Raw genomic sequence first — 5,780 nt, forward strand, 5'->3', positions numbered from 1 at the left:
AGTCAATCAGTACTTTAGCATGCAACAAAAGTGCTTTACGAGGACTTTCCATTTTATAACAGAATATTAAAAAACAGTACACTCAAAGGTTGACAACTAACAATTTTTAGTGCTTTATCAAGGACATTCCTAAGTGAAACTCTTTTTCCTTAAATTTTTTTTCTATAACCTCATATTAGAAATCATCTTCTTTTCTTTTTAAGTCATGAGTGCCATGGCAGTGAAGAATATGACTATTTGGCTGGGTACGATGGCTCATGCCTGTCATCTCAGCACTTTGGGAAGCCGAGGTGGGTGGATCACTTGAGGTCAGGAGTTCGAGACCATCCTGGCCAACATGGTGAAACTCCGTCTGTACTACAAATACAAAAATTAGCCTGGTGTGGTGGCATGCGCCTGTAGTCCCAGCTACTAAGGAGGCTAAAGCAGGAGAATCGCTTGAACCCGGGAGGCAGAGGTTACAGTGAGCCAAGATTGCACCACTGCACTTCAGCCTGGACAACAGAGTGAGAATCCATCTCAAAAAGAAAAAAAAAGAAAAAAGAATATGATTATTACAATAATTTGGTGCCACTGCCTTCATGGGTGTGAGGATTCCAGCAGTTTTACCCACTGGTGCTTTTGAACTTTCAATGCAAATGTCAACCCAGAGAGTGATATAGTTTGGATATTTGTCCTCACCCAAATCTCATGTTGAAATGTAATCCCCAGTGCTGGAGGTGGGGCCTGGTGGGAGGTGTTTTGGTCATCAGGGTGGATCCCTCATGGCTTGGTGCTGTCTTTGCACTAATGAGTGACTTCTTGTGAGATCTGGTTGTTGTAAAGTATGGCACCTTCCCTCCATTCTCTCTCTTGCTCCTGCTTTGGCCACGTGATGTGCCTGCCCCTGCTTCAACTTCCGCCACTAGTAAAAGTTTCCTGAGGCCTGCCCAGAAGAAGATGCCTGTGCCATGCTTCCTGTACAGCTTACAGAACCGTGAGCCAATTAAACCTCTTATCAATTACCCAGTCTTAGGTATTTCTTTTTTTTTTTTTTTAGGTATTTCTTTATAGCAATGCAAGAACTGCCTAATACAGAGAGCAAGACATAACCATCTCAATATTATTATGAAAATAGTTTTGAGCTGGCAGATTCCTTGAAAGAATTTGGGGAACCCACAGGAGTGGGTGGGCCATAATTTGCAAATCACTAATTTAAAATGTGCTATTATTCTATCATTGAAAAAAAGACTAACTGCGTCCCTATGACTGCCAGGCACTTTTAAGAGCATGGGATATGTCAGTGAACAAAACAAGGAATTCTGCCTTCATGGGGCTATTTTCTAGCAGGGTAACAATAGACAATAAGATAGCAAATATAATATGTAGGCAAATTAGGAAATGCATTAGGAGATGATAAGTGCTATGGACAAAATAAAAAGCAGAGCAAGGTAAGAGTGACTGGGAGTGCTGGTGGGTGACAGGTAGCAGGTTGAAAGTTTAGAGTGGTCAAGATAGGCCTCACGCAAAGGTGATAATTTTGAGCAAAGTCTTAAAAAAGATGAAGGAGTTAGCCATGTGGCTTTCTGGTGAAGAGCATTTCAGTTAAAGGAACAGCCAGTACAAAAGCTACAAAGTAGGAGTATGCCTGGTATGGTTAAAAAACACGAGGACACCAGTGGGGAGGGAGTGGAGAGATTGAATGTAAAGTACTAGAAAATGTGGTCTGAGAAGTAAGGGAGGGAGCACATCATGTAGAGAAATGGGAGACACTGGAGGGCAGAAGAGTGACCCAATTTCTCTTATGCCTTAAAAATGGTCAATTTTGGCCAGGCATGGTGGCGCATGCCTATAATCCCAGCATTTTGAGAGGCTGAGGCAGGAAGATCGCTTGAGCCCTTGAGGCTGCAGCGAGCCTTGAGGCTGCAGTGAGACTTGAGACTGCAGGTGGTACCACTGCACTCCAGCCTGGGTGACAGAGCGAGACTTTGTCTCTGAAAAGAAGGAAGGAAGGAGGGAGGGAGGGAAGGAAGGAAGGAAGGAAAGAAGGAAGGAAGGAAGGAAGGAAGGAAGGAAGGAAGGAAGGAAGGAAGGCAGGCAGGAAGGACGGGAGAAAGAAAGATAGGTAGGTCAGTTTTGTAGCTGTGTTGAGGATAGAGAACAAGGATAGAAAATGGATGAGTGATAATAATGGGCCAGGCCAGAGTGGTAGATGTGGAACTGGTGAGAAGGTAGACTCAGTAGAAATTCCTAATGGTTTTGATGTGGGATATAAGAGTAAGAGAGAATTCAAAGATAACTTCAAAGCTATTGACCTGAATAACTGAGAAGATGGTGAATCTCTTATACAAAAATTATTCAAAATTTGCCAAAATGAAAGTGTAAAATTATAAAACTTTAAAAAGAAAATACTGAAGATCTTCATGACCTATAGATAAGCAAAGAATTCTTAAACATGACATCAAAAGCATGATCCATAAAAGAAAACAAACAGTGTATTGGACTCATCAAAATTAAAAATTTTTGCTCTGTTTAAATATTCTGTTGAGAAAAGAAAAATAAAGTCATAGCCTCGGAAAAATTATTTGCAAATCACATATCCCACAAAGGCTTTGTATCCAGTATCTGTCTGTCTGTCTATTTATCTATCTATCCATTCATCTATCTATCCATTCATCCATCTATCTATCTATCTGTCTGTCTGTCTGTCTCTATCTATCAATATGCACACACACACAATTTAAACTCAACAACAAGAAAATAATCCCATTTGAAAATGGGAAAAAGATCTGAACAAATACATATCCAAAAGACGGCAGAGAAGCACATGAAAAGATGTTTAACATTATTAACCCTTGGGGAAATGCAATTAAAGTCACCATGATATACTCCAGCATACCTATCAGAATGCCTAAAGTAAAAAATACAATACCAAGTGATGAAAAGGATGAGGAACAACTGGGTCTCAGATATTGTTGGCAGAAATGTAAAGTGGTATGGCTAGTCAGGAATAAAATTTGGAATTTCTTATAAAGTTAAACATATACTTCCCATATGATCCAGCAATGCCACCCCTGGATATTTATCCTAGAGAAATGAAAACTTATGTTAAACAAAACCCAGTACACAAATTATTCATAGCAGCTTTATTTCTAATAGGCAAAAAGTAGAAACAACACAAATATCCTTCAACAAGTGAATGAATAAACAAACTGTGGTATATCTATATAAGCAAATACTGCTCAGACAAAAAATAAAAAGAATGCATGTAACAACTTGAATGGATGTCAAAAGTATCAGGCTGAGAGAAAAAAAAGTCAATTTCAAAAAGCTACCTACCTTACGATTCAATTTATATGACATTCTCAATATGACACAATTATAGAGATGTGGAATGGATCAGTGGTTGCCAGAGGTTAGGGTTGGAGGGGAGACGACATGAGGGAGCTTGTTTGGGGTAAAGGAATAATTCTACATACTGATTGTATCTACTGTTGGTTACAAATATCTCAACATGTAACAACATTTCTTAGAACATTTCATACATCAAGAAAAAAAGTGAATATAAAAACTGGTGAAATCGAAAAAGATCCATAGTTTAGTCAACAGTATTGTACCAATGCCAATTTCCTGATTTTTATACTTGTACTGTAGTTATGTAAGAAGTTATTTTGGGGGGAATCAGGGTGAAGGATTCACAGGAACTCTCTACTATTTTTGCAACTTATCCATGAGCCTAAAATTAATTCAAAATAAAAAGGAAAAAGCTAGGGTTTCCATTAACCAGGATTAAAAAGACTGCACATAGAGTAAGTTTTATAGGAGGAGATGAGGGGTTCAATTTTTGACGTTCTAAATTTCAGATGTCCAGTACAAATGCTTATGTACAAGCCTGGAGTTTGGGAAGGGAATCTGAATGAAATATGCATTTGGGAGATTATATTTAAAACCACGAGACTGGATAGGCTCATCCAGGACAGGAACATAGATCAAAAAGAAAAGAGGAGCAAGGACTGGCCTTGGGGTGTTCCACTACCAGACAACAGGAGAGAACAGAGTGAACTCTTGGGAGGTAATAGTTCCATGTTTACCATTTTCCTTTTTGTGAAAGCTTTTTAGGGTGAGTGTGAGTGTGTGTGTGTGTGTGTGTGTGTGTGTGTGTTGACAGAGCTCTGTTCCAATTCGATTGTTCCAATCTATCAGATTTACTGATAGATTTGAACCTCTTTCAGTTACTGTGGATTTCTTTCTCTTTCTTTGTATCTTAGATATTTTTATTTGTTCATATTTGTTACTTATCAGGAATGACTAAAATAAAAAATGTAATTGAGTCCCATAATCATAATCATAATCATCATTATCACCATCATCATGATGGAAACGGCTTTAAGTGAGAACTGGTCATATGAATATTATTGCTTCTGATTTTCAACAGTAAATAGTTGACATTAATGAATGCACAACCCAGAGTCTATCAACAAGGCTCGAGATATTTTAAATAATATAACATGCCTGTTCACAGGGGAAAAAGCCCAGGAAATAACTTATGTGTACTTCTTTATTTTATCATATAAGAAAGGCACAAAAGCACCAGCCATACCTCTAAGAATGTTGGACCACATACCTTTGAGAAAAGCTTTGTCTCCTTCATCACGAGCACTTTTCCTCCAGCAGTCAAGGATGCCTGTGTGCAGAATATCAGTTCCTTTGTACCCTGACCGTGTCATCTTGTGGTGGCAGACAGTGTCAAATGCATAGGAATGACTTTCTATCCCAGCAATGCCAGTGATAGATTGTGCGATCATCCAGCTGATGAAGATGTTAGCATTCTTGGGATCTGGAAGAATTCCTTTTGCAATGTCACGGATACCAAAGCAGGAAGCTTGTTAGATGATAATACCCCACACTGACACATTAAAGCCCTGGTGCAGTCTCTTAATTCCATCGGTTTTGTAGATCTTAACCAGGCAGTTACTGAGGCTTCTGGGTTCCCTTTCAGCTCTAGCTTTACCCACAGTAGCTGCTAGATGGGTACAAAGTCAAGCAGCTGCAAAAATCAAGAGGGTACACCATACACAAGGATGTGGCACAGTGGCATTACGGGGGGGCCAGATTGCCTGCAATGTAGCACCACAACTGGGGCCTCTTGTCCACCCCACCTCAGAAGATCTGCTTCTATTTACGTTGGGCAAAGTTGACAGCCTAGGTGGGTAAGTATCTGATGACACTGGCCAGGTTACTGTGGCAGAAGGACAGGACTCCCTGCTCCTTGGGTGTATGAACCACAGAGTCTGTCAAGCCCTTGCATTGCTTATCTGCAGTGATCTGCTTGCTGGCATGCTGCACTTGCAGCAGCAGCTTGACCCACTTGATGGGCACTGCTGTGGTCTTGGATATGGCCGCAGCCACCCCACCTGCCAGAAAGTCCTTGGAGAAGGTCACAGTGGCATCTGTCATGTTGAAAGGAAAGAGGAGGCTGGCAACTATGAGATGGGACTGGGCTGGGAACCAGCTTTGATTCTGGGGCTCTGGGCAGACTTCTTTCTCTTTTCCTCTGTATTTCATCAATTCTGGTAAAAATGTACAGAATATCAGTAGGAATGCCCCTCACTTCCCCTCATCTATTGAACTTGGCTCAATGATTTTACAAATGGTTTTTTCAATCCCTGCTACCACTAGGGATCATGTATGGTAATATCAATGCTTTGGGAAAAATGAACATTGGATCCATTAAAAGAGGATGGAACATCTGTTGTGAGACTACTTTCCCTAAGGGGAAGATAAACACAAAATCTGATTCA

The 5,780-nt window shown here is 40.2% G+C and overlaps 1 pseudogene; it reads right to left on the bottom strand.

Moving 5' to 3' along the window:
* Window positions 1-4,523: 4,523 nt before the first annotated feature.
* On the bottom strand, window positions 4,524-5,507 carry LOC100599581 (annotated as a pseudogene).
* Window positions 5,508-5,780: the final 273 nt, after the last annotated feature.

This window comes from Nomascus leucogenys, chromosome 18, assembly GCF_006542625.1.
Source record: "Nomascus leucogenys isolate Asia chromosome 18, Asia_NLE_v1, whole genome shotgun sequence".
NCBI classification, from domain to species: Eukaryota; Metazoa; Chordata; class Mammalia; order Primates; family Hylobatidae; genus Nomascus; species Nomascus leucogenys.